Source organism: Ischnura elegans, chromosome 9, assembly GCF_921293095.1.
Source record: "Ischnura elegans chromosome 9, ioIscEleg1.1, whole genome shotgun sequence".
Lineage (NCBI taxonomy): Eukaryota > Metazoa > Arthropoda > Insecta > Odonata > Coenagrionidae > Ischnura > Ischnura elegans.
The window spans coordinates 103,908,072-103,923,528 of record NC_060254.1 but is presented as its reverse complement, the minus strand read 5'-3'; the positions used below and the strand labels follow the sequence as shown (position 1 = coordinate 103,923,528).

Sequence of the window (15,457 nt, the reverse complement as noted above, 5' to 3'; positions counted from 1 at the left end):
GCTGGGAATGCAGAAGATATACTGTATATGCGCTTGAGATATTTTAACACTCATCCGCTGCAAAGTCGCTGAAAAGTGAAGATGCTGGGCGGGCAAAATGATTATAGACTTAAAAAAGATATTTTTGCGATGAACTAAGGCATCTTATAGCCTTGACTGTGTGCAAAAAGTTACATAAATCAAGATTAAGCAAGAAGCGATTGTATTAAATACATTGATTAAGACTGTCATATGTAAACATATGCATACCCAGTGAGGGGCAGGGGGGGGCAGCTGCCCCCCCCTAGAAGCAAAAATCGCAAAAGTCTTTAAGAAAAATTTACTGAATTGAAACTAAAGTATACAACAAAATAATATTCAAATTCGATATTGGAGCTCTAGAAATCTGCTATTCGACCCATCTCTAATAGTAACGCAAGAAATATACGACTTTACGTTTCTTGACCAGGGAGACAAATGATGGAATTGTCTATCAGAGATTTTTCTATGCCAACAAATGAATGCCATAAATGTATTTCTGGCACCTTGCCCCTTGGGAGCTGGTACATACCTCTGCCCCTCCTCATACATTACGTCTCTTTGTGGTAATCCAAAGCAAACCAATGCCCCCAGGAGGGTTTTAAACCAGGAAAGCAGGGAGTCAAAATAACCTTGGAGTCCTAGATAATGTGGAGTCCCTGCTGAAAGGGTCCCTTGGGACTAAGTCCAGCAGTCATGCTAAGGAGAGAACTCAGCCCTCCCGCAAAGGTTAAATTCTTCCAATAAATCAGCTTTATTTCATCGTGAAAGTTCATTTGTAACTATTTTATATTTACTTCATTTGCGGAACCTTACATAGCCAATATTAATGGAAGCTAGATTTTATGATTTAAATACTGGTCTCTTTGAATATATGGAACGAATTGGAATAGTGATGAAGTAACTGTGAGTTGAATAATTTTAAAAGAAGTAATTTATATTATTTCATCTTAATTTGAAGAGATTCCATCGTGCCTAGCTGTCATGTCTTGTAAATTTTGCTCTATTTATGTTAATATGATTTATCATGTTATGTATCATCATTCTTTACCGTTATAATATCGGCACACATTTATGCCTCTTTGGAAAAGTAAGAGAGAATGTGTCCACCTCTCTCCTCCTCCCTGGGTTCCTCACTCTCTCCCCCATGGCTTAGCCAAGAGCGAGGAGATGCAGCAGTGAGTTCATTCAGCTGAGGGAGAAGCTTCAGATATGCGCAATGAAAGTTTTTCAAGCTGTCTCTCTCTCTCTCTCTCATGTAATCACTCTCCTTCTACTGAATGTGAAAAGTGAACACGTAGTGTAGACACGCAGGCAGAACTTTGCTTGGGATAGTTGGTGCTTTTTTGGTAAGGGGCTAGCCTATACTGATATTTCTCGATGACAATTATGTACTTTCAAATCAATGAATGAAATGCAAGTTTGATAAAAATTCCTATGTCATTCCCATCCCCCCTGTCAGCCTGGGATTAATAGATAAAAGGTCTTTGAGCTGTACTTGGGTGTTTTGGGGGCCTTCTTTTGTGCAGAAAAGAAGAATAAAACAATCTCCCTTCAATGCATTGGGGGAGAAAATATTGATATCTTTTTTTTTAGCTATACCATACAACCAATGGAATTGATAAAGAAAATATGACTGATATTGATTAGCATGGAAATGCAAGTCCATCAATGCATTCACATCATTGTCTACTCTGGCAAAACAATAGATGACTAATCTGAAAGATTTTCCTACTCATAAATAAATGTTGATGTAAGCACAAAATATTTTACTGGTAATATGTGCTTTAATTAATAATTTTCTCCAGGATTAAGAGCAAACACATCAATCCTAGAGATATTTGTCAATAAATTCAATGCCAAGTTTAGGGTCTATAGGGATTATTTCGTGCAAAATAACTATGCCTTATGTAACAATGAACAACTATCAATTTATTGCGTCAGCAATACAATTGAGTTGCACTGAGAGAATCGGCGAACCGCGATGGCCGCTGTTTCAGTCCAGTTCTGCGCTACAGCAGGCAGGTCTAACTCGTGTGGGCTCAGGGATGCTACTCCCGGAGAAGGGTGCCAAATCCCTGTCCCGGGGTACCATTACCCTGCTGGCGCCAAAGGTCCTTCACCTGTCTCCCTCCAGGCGGTGCTGTCTTTCGTGGTAGTGTAAATGATTTGAACGCTACACCTAGCACATAGAAACCACAATTAGACATGGGATTATATTCGGAGAAATACAGTACTAAAATTTTTGAACCTTTTTTCGGACCAAAAAACTAAATACCATTCAATCATGGACACTTTCAAATAATTTCTAGCAATAATACTTCATACCTGCTTCTCCATCTTTCACATTTCAGACCTATGTATTCAATTTATTCAGACAGGAATGATGTACCACCATAAATTGAATCGTATTCTCAGGAGCCATGTGCCAGTAACAGTGTGGTGTAAGCAATACTTAGGTGTAGGTAGTATGTTGCTATAGGTAGTATGTCATGTTTCTTTTTAAAAGAGAAAATAATTTTGAATTCAATTCTTTCAGCACAGTTAGCAAGAAATTAAATGTATCATTACAGAAAATATGCACATGTAGTCTGATGTACTACAAGGAAATGAAAAGGCATTAGGTATGAACAGCAAAAAAAAATGATTATGATAACCAAGTGAAAAAGAAGTAAAAGGCTTGATATGTTTTATCTCTGTATACAGTAGAGAATGTATTACTTGGGTCAATGAATAAAGATTAGGTATCTGTTTTTGAATAATATTAAGTTCAGAGAATTGACTCTTAATGGACAGTACACATTACTTAATTAATGTTTGGCATGGAAATAATCTCACATTAAGAGGTGACCATGTTTTGGTTGAATATAGTCAAGTCCACCCCTGAATGATAATAAAAGATGACGTGCTTGAATTTCGGATAAAATCACTACTTTACAAAAAATAACATAGAACAACTTGAACTGGATGAAAATTATAAGTACCACTCATATCCAGGGCTGATAAACCACCACAAACAATCTTTTTCTGTGCCAGACTGGAGCCTGGGTCGAAGACTTCTTGCAACTCATCACCATCTCCTTTATTTTCATTGGGAAAAGGTGACAATACCATTCACAGAAGACATTCTTGCTTGATGCACTGATGTATGCACACTGCACAGACAATCATTCATTGATTCAGGCATGAATATGTACTTCCAACTGATTCACAGGCGTAAATGGATCATTCCTCTGAATTTCTGTCATTCTACGAGAAAATGAAATGGAGAAATAAGATTTTCTCACTTTCTATGACTAATACAATTTGAACACGGGCGTACCCAGCAAAGGGCAGGGGGGCGGCAGCTTCCACTTAGAAACAAAAATCGCAGAAGTCTTTGAGCAAAATCAGTACTGAATTGAAACAAAAGCATTCAACAAATTTTCTTTAAACCCACGAAAAATGATATATATTAGTTTAAGATGTGTTACTAAAATAAAGCTATTTTTTCAAGGAAATAGTCTCATAAATCCTATTGCTGCTCCCCCCTCAGACCTTGTCTTGCACCCCCTCCCCCTAAAACACGGCTTGTCCCCCCCTAGTAATGATTCTGGGTACGCCCTTAAATTTGAATGTACCTGAACAAATGGAAAAAAAATTAAATTGAAGTTTTACAATAGTACTTCTACTAAACAGATTATTTGCAACCAAAAATTGTGTCAAATGGTAATTAACAAAAAAGGATTAACAAATACATATCAAAAAACAAAAGAGAGTCAAAAAGATCTAGCCATGATCTTAGAGTAAAGAGAAGGGAGAGCCTTGAAAGTGAGCAAAGATTATATCATACGTATTACTCTATACAAATTATTTTCATTATATAAAATAAAGTTTAACCTTGGACTTTTATTTTGAAATTTGTCTGTTTTATTTGATTTTCACACTCACCCCTTTGCTTATCCTCATTTCTCAAAAGACTTCTTTGCTTCAATATGTTTACATTCCATGGTCCAACATCCTCATCCACCACACTATCCAGGGGTGGTATGGCCGGGTCGGCTGATCGGTGACAGCCAATGGCCCCTTAGCTTATGGGCCCATCACAATGCTCGAGTCTATTGTGAAGCGTACATGAATGGCATTATAGAAAACTCAGATTACTTAAACATAAGATTTTTTTGCAATTACAAAATTCTAGGTGTTCATTAGTTGCTTTATTTATGAAATAATGACAAAAATTATATAAAAAACAAATTAAGGTGCCAGAAGATAAAAGAGAACGTGACGCTTTTTTGAAAGGGTTATTCAAAAGGTTATTTTAGAGGTTTAGTTTAGATTTGAGTGCAGTTTAAAGGAAATTATACTCTTCATAGATAATAAAACCATTGTAAGGTTTTAATTTTTATTAGCAGTGGAATTTTCACTTTTAGTGCTACTTTCTTTGTTTCCTTGTTGTGTGTATTTATTATTCCTTTTACCAATTTTCTACTGATGCCATAAATATCCGACAGTACGTTTCTTTACCCAGGAGATGAAAGCCAGAAATATGTATTCAATGGAGAATTTCCTACACATTTCCTATACCAGATAATGACACAATTTCTCAATAAATTCCTCATTAATCTACCCAAACCTACTCCTGTCTTTTCTTATCTACCCATCCTTCCTTTGCTCTTAAATATTCTTAATGATTTCTTCAGCAATCCACAGTTTCCTTATCCTATGCCTTTCCATCTTTTTGGAAAAGGGTATTTGAAGGGTTATTATATAGGTTTCTTTTATATTTCAGTGCAGCTTTAAGGAAACAATATTCTTAATAGTAGATGATAGTACCACAATAAAGTTTTAATTTTTACAAGCAGTGGAATTCTCACTTTGCTAGAGCTACTTTCCTTATGAAATTGCTATTTTTCATTAATGTTCATCTTATTTTTAAGAGCCAGAATAGCATGGACATGCAATTTCCTAAAATTTTCTGGAGTGGGACCCCTGAATCCTCCAGGAGGAGGGCCCCATAGTGGGCCCTAGCCGAGGGCCCCCAGTCACACTAAACTGCCCCTGGCACTTTCTCCCTTTAGGATCAACCTTGCTGGTCTATTCCATGTGTCTTACAGTTCATCAATGTATTCTTTCCACTTATTCTGCATCATTCTATTATTTGGACAAATTGCTTCATTCTTAAACCTAATTTGCAGCATAGCCAGTCCTCCTTTAATACCAGATAGTGACACAGACTGGCTTATGATTCCCCTACCTCTTCTTCCCTCTCCAAGCTTCCCCTTTCACCAAATTCCCTCTTCCCCTAAATATACTTCAGCCTCCTTTTTTACTGTGCCATGTATCATTAATCTACTCAAACCTTCTCCTGTCTTTTCTCATCTACCCATCCATCTTTTGCTCTTAAATTATCTTAATGATTTCTTCAGCAATCCGCAGTTTCCCTATCGTATGCCTTTCCATGTACTCCATAAATTTCTCAGTTGCATTTATTATGTATTCCTTTTACCATTTTGCTACTGATGCCATAAATATCCGACAGTACGTTACTTGACCCAGGAGATGAAAGCCAGAAATATTCAATGGAGAATTTCCAACACAGGCGAATGAATGCCGTAAGTCTCCAGCCCCTTGATGTCTCCCTTTTGTTAAAGAAAGCACCAAGTCCACCCACGGTTTCAAACCCCAAATCAGGAAACTTTGGTAAGCCAACGTGAATAATAGAGACTTTGAAATGGATAGCTTGAGGCATCACTTGGTGAAATAGCTTCAAGTAGAATCAAAAAACTCTTTATTTCAGTTTATAACACAAAAAAAACATTCCTCTTATGTGAGCTTCCATAACTTCGTTTGAAAAAATGGCATAAGAAAAATGTTTTTTTTTCACAAACAAAATTCACTAACTCTTGGTTAACTATGTGGTATTCCATTATTTCCTGGATATAGACAGTTACTTATACCACTTATAAATGGTATAAGTAACTGTCTATATCCAGGAAATGTTTTTTTTTGACATAGGTATTGCTTCCTTGTTTATGGTAAATTTAAACTCTTCCTAGTGTAACCAGGTGAGCTTGGTCCATTGAACATTTAACGTACGTGATTAGTTACACATTATTGGAAGGTTAATATAAATTCTAAAACATTGCCTTCTAACAAGCATATTTTGGAAAATTTAAATATACATCTACATAATCCCTTGCGAGTTAACATAATTGCGTGCAGCAAGGGATGAGTATTCACCAGTCATGCAACAGCAGGTTGCACTTGGATGCTTTCATGCACTTTAGGGTGGTCCTTATTTTAAAAGTTTTCGAATTTATTTTGGGATGCCCCCCCCCCCCCAGTTTCATCCCATTTGGTGAGAAAACAAATCATGAAAATTATATTTTCAATTGGATACCAGGAAAACATGCCGCATCGCACTCAAAGTTTTGAAATTTAGGTATTTTTCAGCTTAGTAAAACCACTTGTCTGTTTCCACACACTTTTATTTAACCCCTCAAGCGTGTGCGACACAGCATATGCGTCCTCGCTATTCCATCCCTATACGGTGCTTTAATCGTAGGCATTTAAACCACCCAGGGTGCTTTAATTTAGAGGCACTTCAGATTTTGTGCAGACATGAAGTAAAATATTTTTTTTAATCTTATCACTATGCAAAAAAAAATCCAAAAAAATATATTATATAAACAATTGTTTAAATTTTATAATTATGAATACGTACTTACAATTCTCAGACCCATTAACTTTTTCCTGCTCCTCTAATCCGATGGCTAATAGTTGACCTGTGTGTGATACTGCTCAAAACAGGGTTCTAAGCAGAGTGAGGGTGTTCCTGGGCAGTTTTTGCATCTATATCTTATCTCTATTCTCTTTCCGTTTTTTGTGCACACAACACACTTTCATCTTCCAACCTTAAATGTCTCAGTTTTCGGGTTTTGTTGAACAAAATGCTGCCCGGTCAATCGCGTACATTCCGTTTCGATATCAGTGGGCCGTCCTTAGCGCTTTTCTAAATTTTGTCCGTGATACTTAGCAATTATTTTGTTCACTAAGCTCATTCTGAATGCTAGGTGATCTTTGTTATTACCAGCCTTACGGTATAAAATGTACGCGTTTAACACAGCCGTATTAACTAAGTGATTGAATAATTTCTTGTACCACACTTTTGTCCTTTTTCTTTCCAGCAGGAACGATTCTAAAAGTTGATCTTTTAAATCTACACCGCCCATATATTTATTATATTCTGTTACACACATAGGTTTGTTTACACATTCTAGCCCGCCCTTTCGACTTACGGGTTGCATTTGGTCTGAATGCTTTGTAGTCAGCAATGCAACATCGCGTTTATCCTTCCACTTCAAAGCAACCAATTCCCCACACTTTGCACTAACAACTTCTCCTTTCTTTAGTTTCTTTTTGAGGTTTACTGGCATACCTTTACGCGTGATTTTCACGGTTCCAACAGCATTTGTTGTCCTCTGAACTAACCTATGGAGAAGATCGGGACTACTGTAAAAATTGTCCATATAAACACATCTACCAGAGTCTAATAGTTTCTCACACAAACTTAGAACAACTGTAGTTGAAAAAAGATCTATGTCCTTTGTGATTTCACAGCCCAATTTTGTCCCTGAGCCACAGTAAATAATAAAATTCCATAAATACCCTGCGGAGTCACAAAGTTCAAACAATTTTATCCCAAACCGGGAAGCTTTCATGGAAATATACTGTTTCCACGACAGTCTACCTTTCCACAACAACAAATACTCATCTACACTGATTTCCTTACCGGGTATATATGTACACTTTTTGGAACTTATTTTTCAAATATTCAGTAATTGGTAAATTTTTATACAGTTCTGGATCCTTTTTTACAAATTCCTCATCGGTATTATCTACAAAATGGAGAAATTTGGTGAGCAATAAAAATCTTTGCTCACTCATTACATTGGGAAAAAATGGAGTCTCTAATAAATGCTTTCTGCTAAAATACATTCTGAGGCTTGGTTTCTAAATTATTCCCATCAACATCAGTGAACCTAAATACACCCTTATTTCCCCCAGAGTTGTGGGGACCCACTTTTGGAAGCGTGATTTTTTTTGCTTCGTAATTTTCTCTTTCTCACGAGCAAGAAACTGTGCTGCGTAGCGGTTTGTCTCAGTCACTATAATTGAAATTATTTCATCATCAAAAAATAACTCAAAATATGCCAAGGGATCATCTATACACGAAACAGGCAATATTTGTTTTCCCACTAATTCACACGCAAAAGGTTGAGGAGGGTCAGCACTGTCGATCTCTTGCCAATTATTTTCTTGAAGATTCACAGAAAAATGAGAAGGTCCATCGCTCTCTTCGGAACTGGAATCCAGAGAGTATCCAATTGAAATTTCCGAAGTAGTATCTGAGCATCCTGTGCTCCCTTTTTCCAAAGCGTCAAGCACTTGCTCATCGCACAACTCACGCGAGCTAGAAGACATGGTCAACTAAAGAGGGGCACAGATATGGAGTGGATTCAAGGCCGAAAAAAAAATAAAAAAATCACCAAAGCAAGCGTAGGGATGAAAACACCCCAACCCTTAGCCTCAAACGTCATAAATAAGATACCAAGATGCGGGGATGCTGGCCGGTCTTCGAGGCTCCGTGAGGCGTTGAGTGACAATGCCTGGACGGACCATGCCTTCACTATCATTGCCTCGATGAAAGAGAAAGGAAACGATGAGGCAGAGAAGCAGATGATAATGAACCAGAGACGAAAGCATTCAGCATCCCGACACGTCACACACAATCGCTAAGAAAGCACATAACCAGAGCTTGAGTGGAAGGATATCTTTCATTAGCATTCACTAGACGCTGACCCTAGAGGAAGCGTTTCTTTCCTGACATCAGCTAGAAAAAAATATTCTAAAAAATACGAGAACGCAAACACAGACCACACAGGGGCACAGAACGATAGCAGGCAGATGTGTCTCACATATATACTCACTAAAAGTACATATATGGAAGCTTAAGAGATAGGAATACCTAATGAAACATTCAGACGCATAGGGTGCGTCGCACACGCTTGAGGCATGGCAATCGGACGACACAAACGCTGTGTCGCACACGCTGAGAGAACGTCCACGGGCATTTAAAGTCACGCTTGAGGGGTTAAACCCACCATGGTTTCGACAACTCGTGCCATTATCAAGGTACATAGCCTTGGATGACAGCCTTTTTATGGTGGTAGAGTTTTTCAGGAGGGGGGAGGGTTATTGGGATGTGTTCATTCCAAGGTTAATGATGACGTCAATGGGTGATTGGTGGGAGGTAGGGGTGAGTGGAATGGGAACATATGGTCGTTACATAATTTAAAATTAGCAGGGCAATTAACAATTTCAAACTGTTCTAAGAAATCCAGTTTCTGCCTCTAGTCATGTATGTACTTGTAACATTTTTGCAACAAAATTGCACCACTGGTGTTCGTCATTCAAATGTCTTGCAATTCCTGATGAGTCGTCGTTATTTAAAAAACATCTTCTTTGTTCTCTCATTCTCGTTTTAAAACTCCTCCCAGTCTGGCGAATGTATTTGGTTTCACAATCGTCACAAATCATTTCATACACTCCACCTTTATCATCATTACAATATTCACCAATAGAGTTAAACAATAATTTACCTAGTGTCAAAGTAGTGTACCTAGTTGGTATTTTTGGGTGTTTTTCGCACATAACTGAAGATGATGTCACTCTCGGATTGTTCTATCACTTTTTTGTCTTCTACAACGACTCATTAGACACTCGCAGAGTACCTATCACCTCAAATTTCTTTCATTTCTACCCTTTGGATTCCGAGATATCGCACCGAGAGTGAGCGCCAGGCACCCCAGCCAGACAATTTGGGTGGCACGCGGGTTGCATACTCTCGAGTTTTGTTGTTCATTCCCACTGATCATGAAAGCATAAAATTCTTTAGATAAACTTTAAACTTGGTCAATATAACCTTGGATGCTCTATTTATCTCTATTAATTGACAAAACAGGCTAAGTAGCAGTGGTTTCTTCTCTATATCTAGAATTTTATGTACATACGTATATGTAGAAATATGATAGCAAAAACGGATCTCATACCATTTTGATGATCTGCTAGAGGCCTGGGGCAGGTGTCATTCCCCAAATGTTGCGGTGGGACACGTTGTCAGCTGTTATGGGTGAAAAACAATTTAAATGATATTCATTAGTAACCACCTTGAAATATATTTTGGATGTTGTATCCTATTCAATACCTATGTATGTTATTGTCTTTATATTATTTATTATTAGTGCGATAAATTTCATGCACAATTGACCTTAACTGAAATTAATACGTACTCTTGGCAATTAACGCATGCCTTGAGGGAATCCTTTGTGCATGAAATCATGTCAGTAGTTGTTTTCAACTCATCGTTTTTTATTTCAACTTTGCGCAAAAATGAAAATAACGTAAATATAATCATGAAATTCCAGCCAAAACTATCAGTATGATAATAAGGTAAGCCAAAAAACCTATACTTTGTTATCAACTAATTTTGTTTTTTTTTACTGTGTTCAATTTAGATGTTACTCCAAACAAAACAGCATGTATTTCCCTGTTAGTATTTCTCAATTTAGTATTTACACCAGTGGTGCAACTATGAGGGAATAGATACCCTAATAAGACTCAGAAGTGGAATAACTAGGAATATGCTTTTAGGGGAATTGGGGGGCTTTGAGAGGGGGGATGAGGTTGGGTAGTGGGGGCTACCCCCCAGAAAATGGGAAGTTAAGGAAAATTAAAAAATAAAATAAAATGCCTGAAAATGCATTTTACGTCATTTTGGCAATTTAAACTAACTTCCACCAATTGAAGCCTGAATCTGTTGAACTTACATAGTCAGGTGTTATGGCTGTAAAATCAATTTACATGATATTATTTAGGATCCATCTTAAATTGCACTTTGGATTTTCTACCTTGTTATTACGTATATTACCTATTGCTCAATTATTACGCATTCTATTATTTGAGCCATCATAGCACAAAACAGTTTCTGGTGGCATTTGTCTACCACAGAAGTGTATGATTTTGAATGTGTACGTGTTTGTTTATGGTTGGTAGTGAGGCTAATATATAAAAAATGTATATCTAGAAAATGATTACAAAAACAGATCCCATACCATTTTGATGATCTGTTGAAGGCCAGGGGCAGGTGTCATTCCCCGAATGTAGCGTTTAGACGCATAGTCAGCAGTTATGGCTGAAAAACAATTTAAATGATATTCATTAGGAGCCAGCTTACATATGATCTACCCTTATTATTACGTATGTTCATGCTCCTTGCATGTATAGTAGTATGATAAATTGTATATGCCATTGGCCCTTAACCTGGCCTGTGTTGGGCCGCCAAGACACCCTCCTATACCGAAATTGACGAATTCTACTGTCAGAATACCAATATTACCCAGTTCCTTGATGTGAATCATGTCCCATTCAACAGCATAATTAACACCGTCTTGGGTAAAAAAAATAATAATTTAATTTAATATGATTCAATCTCGTAAGATTCAATTCAATCTCAAGAGGGTGAGGATATAAATTTCAAAATTAATTATTGTATTCCACACCCCCACACTCCCCACCAGTCCTCCCCCTGAATACTCCTGGCACCCTCTGGCCATGGCCGTCCACTGCCGTAAGATGTCGCCCAGCACAGGCCTGCCTTTAACCCTTTCACAACGGATGTTGGGTGTGGCCGACGGGCATTTTCATACGCAGAAGACCTGACGTGAGGTATAGCTATCACAGATTTTTCAATGCAGACGACCGGATATATTGGCTCTGGCCGATGCGAGGGATGGTAAGTGACCACTGAGGTAGCAATTGTTGGATGCATTCAGGCCCGGCCTGAGACCCAGATTAGTGAGTCCTTAGGGCCACTCCTTAGCAATTAAGCCGAATCACTCATTTATGATCATCCTCACTGTAGGAATCCGTAGCGAGGTGGTTATATTGTCAATAGTTTTTTCAATGATATATTTTGTGCATACTACAATTTTTTTTAATACTTTGAAATGAATTTTTCATTTTGTTCTGCGTGTAATTAATTTGTAAACCAAATTTAAGCATTAAAAATAACAGACTTACATACTTATAGCCTTATTACCTTATGCCGAGCTTATACATATTTACTAACTTTGTTGTTATTAACACAAGAAACCCGTTTAAAATTCCACAATGCTTAAAAAATACTAGTTATTCTTTTAGAAGAGTAAATTATTGAAAATCAAATACAGTGTTTGGTTGAAAAAACACTGGTAACGCAGTAAGTTGACCATGGATTCGTGCTATGATAGGGATAGAGGGTGTGGTCCAGTGGGTGGGGTAAGGGACGGACGCTAATCGCTGGGCGTTGAGCTGGGTGCCAAAACAAAGGGATGAAAATACCCAGGCAACCTACCCCCAAAACAGAGCTCAATACAGAGAGGTTTGAAATATTCTAATGCTACATGTAGCACGAAAACATTTTCCTATACTAGCGGGCAGTGCAAAAGGGTTAAATGAAGATGATAGGTATTCTTGGAAATTAACATGTGCATTGAGGAAATGTTTTTTGAATGAAATGACACTAATACATAAAAAATTTATATTTAGAAAAATCATAGCAAAAATAGATCACATACCATTTTGATGATCATCTGGAGGCTAGGGGCAGCTGTAATTGCACAAATTTCACACATAGTCAGGTGTTATGGCTGAAAAACAATTTACATGATATTCATTAGGAACCATCTTAAAATGTTATTTGAATGATCCACCCTTATCATTATGTATGTTGTTGCTCCTGGAATTTGTTATAATAAGTATGATAAATTGCAAGTGCCAATTGTAGCAGAAAGTACCTAACCTTGGGTTGGTATCTAAGGACTTTCCGTCGATGGGAAATGGTGAAAGACCCAAGGTTGGTACTGGTGGTTACTTCCGGTATTCCCCATTACGGGAAAGTGATATGTAATGTCAAATTAATGCCTCGTATGGTAGGAACTATCAAATAAATGCATAGCCATCCTGTGCCAGCTTGCTCATTTAATCTCTATCACCCTCCTGGGCTAAAAAAACAACACCAATGACCCTTAAATAAAGACAATAGGTACCTACTCTTGGACATTAATGTGTGCCTTGAGGAAACATTTTTTCATGAAAGCATTTGTGTTGTTGTTTTTCTTTTCAATTCCATGTAATGAATCATTTTTTATTTCAAATTTTCGTAAATTAAAATCAATGGTGATGCAATCAAGAAATTCCCTGCAGATATTATTAGTGTTATTATAAAGCACATCAGAAAAAATATGCTTTGTTAATGACAATATTTAGGGTTATTTTTACTGCATTCAAATCAAATGTTCCTCCAAACAAAACAGCATGTATGTATTTCCTTGTTAGTGTTTCTCATATTAGCATTGGCGGATCTAAGGGGCTGGGGGTAGGGTATGTGTACCCTATGAGCCTTAAAAAATATGCAAGATTTTAAATAATGTCCCATTTCCATTGAATTCCTTTTGTATTACGAGGTATCCTAGTGCCCCACCCCCAAAAATAAAATCCTGGGTACGGCCTTTCTTGTGCACCCCAGAAAGGAAAATCTGGATCTGCCCCTTCATACTTAGTACATATTTACACTATTATCCAACTAGACCATTTAAAATTACTTTTGATAGGTTCTCAAAGTATTCAGAAATATTTTAATAAGAGTATCTTTTTTTTGTTCAGATTTCAAAATTCATTATCATCTCGAAATTCAAAATCATTCATTACTTGTCCCAAAAGTTTCTTGGTACATATCTTGGCTGAAATGTCTTTTTAATGTTAAATCACAGGTTTGACAAACATACATATATTTAAAGATGAAACATTGAAATGTCTTGGCTGTTGTTTAAATTAAGTTTTCATTAAAAATTTGAGTGTACCAATATATTTTCTAACGCTCACAGGGCATGGTTGCACGTAATTTGTTGCAGTAAAGAAAAAAAATCATTAACATCCTGCCCTGCAATCTATGACATTACTGTGATACGACATCTGCTATCATCTCAAAAAAGGTAAAAATGAGTGATTGGTCAAATCCAAAATTTTAAGAAATCCGAATGCAAAAAGAATCTTTCACCAATTTGAATCAAATCTTGAATCCATAATCACAAAATCTATATAAAAAATTTAAAGTCAAGATGCATGCATATTCTACTCCAGTAGAAATTTTTCATGAGCCACCAACAGTGAAGTGAGCAAATTCACTCCCAGGTCCCTCATTTGCCCACGAAGAGCACTTTTGCGGCTCTTATCAAATAAACTGTTATAAAAAAATCCAGAAAGCACAACTAAGGACAGGACACCTAGGTAAAATATATGTAAATAAAAGAGAAAGTGCATCATTGTGAGTTATAAATACAGGAAGACCTTGGCCTTATGTATACAATGAGTTATTAGAGGAAGAAAGCTGGCCATGGCAGGTAAGCAAAGAAGGGGTGTGACCATGGTGGTCATCAAGTTATTCAGAGTTACAAAACCTCTTACTAGAAACTCTTTCTAGTAAACAAAAGCTATCATAGCATATCTCAGTTTCTGGAGGAAGTTGTCTGCCACAGAAGTATATGATTTTCAATATTTATGTATGTATTTGTTTGTGGTCAGTAGAAGGCTAATGTAGAAAAAATGTATATCTAGAAAAAAGGAAACAGAAACAGATCCCATACCATTTTGATGATCTGCTGGAGGCCAGGGGCCGGTGTCATTCCCCACATTTGGCGATAAGACGCATAGTCAGGTGTTATGGCTGAAAAACAATTCAAATGATATTCATTAGGAGCCAGCTTAATCCTTCCAAGATGGTGGAGTTCTCTCCTTAGCATGAGTGCTTGACTGAGCCTCAAGCAAATCTTCCATCCCCTCTGTACGGAGCATGTACGCAGGACATTCATTAAGAAGGGTCTCGCAGATAATCACACACACTCAGCACCAACCTTTTTCGAACCTTCCTAGTGCGGACTCTGCATTATCTCACCGTGCGTAGTTGATCTCCCTCTTTTCGGGGTTAATAACCATACCAGCGACATTGGTTTGTGGTCAACTCATGCTTTGTTTATATGAATTAGCTACATGGATAATTGCTGCATGCTTGTAAATTGCAATCTTTGAATCGAATTCCTCATTTTATTCTGAGATTTGTCTAATTTAAAACGGAACTCTACTGTCAATACTGACGGATTCAATGATTCAACAATTTCCATCTTGATGCTTCTACTGAAATCCAGATATAAGTTAATATTAAAGCTAGACTTTTGTTTAAAAGTTGTAAATGCTGCTCCAAACACAAAATTCAATTCTTAGTTTATATTTTTTGAGAAATGAACAAATATTTATTTCGAAAATGGATGGAAGGAACAATTGCATGACCTAAGTCCCTTAC

The 15,457-nt window shown here is 37.1% G+C and overlaps 1 long non-coding RNA gene across 1 annotated transcript; it reads right to left on the bottom strand.

Moving 5' to 3' along the window:
• Positions 1 to 2,036: 2,036 nt before the first annotated feature.
• Positions 2,037 to 11,255, bottom strand: LOC124165156. Its single transcript, XR_006866131.1, has 5 exons — positions 11,175 to 11,255; positions 10,113 to 10,183; positions 3,949 to 4,115; positions 3,003 to 3,267; positions 2,037 to 2,200 (listed from the first exon to the last, which is right to left on the bottom strand). It is a non-coding gene; the product is annotated as an uncharacterized LOC124165156 (long non-coding RNA).
• Between the last annotated feature and the right edge of the window lie 4,202 nt (positions 11,256 to 15,457).